The sequence below is a fragment of the Malania oleifera genome, chromosome 9 (genome assembly GCF_029873635.1).
Source record: "Malania oleifera isolate guangnan ecotype guangnan chromosome 9, ASM2987363v1, whole genome shotgun sequence".
In the NCBI taxonomy this organism is placed as follows: domain Eukaryota; kingdom Viridiplantae; phylum Streptophyta; class Magnoliopsida; order Santalales; family Ximeniaceae; genus Malania; species Malania oleifera.
The window spans coordinates 28,539,656-28,541,816 of record NC_080425.1 but is presented as its reverse complement, the minus strand read 5'-3'; the positions used below and the strand labels follow the sequence as shown (position 1 = coordinate 28,541,816).

The 2,161-nt window shown below is 35.3% G+C and overlaps 1 non-coding gene across 1 annotated transcript; it reads left to right on the top strand.

The window, feature by feature from the left end:
• The first annotated feature begins 585 nt into the window (after positions 1–585).
• Positions 586–692, top strand: LOC131165175 (small nucleolar RNA R71). Its single transcript, XR_009139493.1, has one exon. It is a non-coding gene; the product is annotated as a small nucleolar RNA R71 (small nucleolar RNA).
• Positions 693–2,161: the final 1,469 nt, after the last annotated feature.

Sequence of the window (2,161 nt, the reverse complement as noted above, 5' to 3'; positions counted from 1 at the left end):
GTCTAGCCGTGAATCAGTCTTTTTAAACCTTGCTTTTGTCTCCTTAACAAAAGATATCATGGCATCCTCAAGTGAAATCTTCTTCTCACCTTGATGACTATCAAGTCCTGAAGGAGGTTGCTGCACATTCCTTGTATTTCCGTAAGACAAATTCTCATGATTCTGAAGCCTTGGATGGTAATACTGTGTCAAAGGATCATCCCGATAGTTGTAATTCTGATTGTTAATGTATTGAACCTGTTCTTGACTCGCTCCATTACTCGGATCTGTCCTCTGCTTGTAGCTGCCACATATTCTATACTTTGTGGTGTCCTTTGGGTTGTCAAAACTGAAATATGATGAGACAGAGAAGCAACTTGAGCTGAAAGTGCAGCAAGCGGCTCCAATTCATGAATTCCAACAACTTTCTTAGCCATAGTTCTTTTAGTTTGCCATTGATAGTTATTTGAGGTCATTTCTTCCAAAAGAGCAGTAGCACCCTCAAGTGTCTTTGACATCATAGTTCCCCTAGACGCAGCATCAACTAAAGTTCAAGTTTGCCCATTTAACCCATTATAAAACATCTAAATTTTCAACCAATCCGGTAATCCATGTTGAGGGCAGTGTCAAATAAAATCCTTATACCTTTCCCATGCTTCATAGAGTGACTTAAAATCATTTTGCTTGAATTGAGCAATCTCACTCCTGAGTTGAGATGTTTTTGCAAGTGGAAAGAATTTAGCCAGAAAATTTTCTGCCATGTCCTGCCAACTAGTGATACTTCCCAGTTGTAGAGACTATAACCAACCTCTTGCCTTGTCCCTCCAAGAAAAAGGGAACAATCTCAGTCTAATGGTGTCTTCAGTAACACCATTAATCTTCACAGTGTCACAAATCTCCAGAAACATCGCTAGATGAATATTGGGATCATCAAGTGGTGATTCGCTAAATTGGGCTTGTTGCACCATACTGATTAATGTGGGTTTGAGCTCAAAGCGGTTGGCATTGGCTGGCGTCTGATACCCAAATAGTTTTCATTCACAACTAGCCGTACATTATCCTTTAAGGCGCATAGCTGTACATTTTGTTGTCCGTTATCCACTGCTAGTACCCTCTTTTTCCTTAGTGCTCTAAGTGTTCTTTCAATCTCCATATCAAAAGGAATAATGGCACAAGTTCTAGCATGGCGCATCCAACATCAAAAACACACCTGAAATAAAAAAGATAAAATAAAATAAAATAAAATAAAAGAGAAAAGAAAATAAATAAATATAAAAATAAATTCTAAATTAAAACCAAGATTGCTTTGTATTGATATTGGAAAAAATAAGAAAAACTCAATTCCCAGCAACGGTGCCAAAAACTTGATCGGTGCAAAACTGCAAGTGCATAGTGTTGTAGTTTTATAATATAGTGATGTGAAGAGTATCGTCCTCAAGGATTGCTATTTTAATTTTACCAAGTCAAAATTATACTAATCTTGATTTTATTTAGAAAGATTAATAATTTTAGAATGCAAAATTAAAATAAGGCTACTTTAAATAAACTATTCAAGAGAAAATAAAACTGGTTGTCATATATCAAATTAATGAGGGTGAAAACTTCTAGGAAACCAATTTCACCTAGTTTCTCACTATGCTTTACTCATCTAGCTAATTTGACTTTGTTTTCTCTGTTTGTTAGCAAATCTCCAATTTTTCCAAAAGCCTCTTTCGATAGTCAATCAAAACATATACTTGTGTGTTATTTAACATAAGAATATGCAAATTAATAACGCAAGAACGCAATAAGACCCTTGATTTTATTTACACTACATATGTTCATACAAGTCTTTCGATCTCTATATTCACCTACGCTGAATTATCCAAGATCTATCATATAATTCCCCCTTTTAGTAGCAAATCAAAAGACCAACATCATCTAATTAATGACTAGTTAATTAAAAGTATTAAGCGCAGAATAACTCAGACAAATATTAACAAAAACTACTTCAGATTAGCATCGAAAAGCAAGCTTAGTTTAAAACTGGGCTACATTGTTTTCCTAGAACACAAAAATTAGTTCATGCTGAAAATTAAATCAAACATAATTGATTTCACCATGCTTTCTTTTATTTGGAGATTAGAATACAAAACAACACCCACAGCACCTCCGTCGAACGCTACGAACACCCCGAGCACCG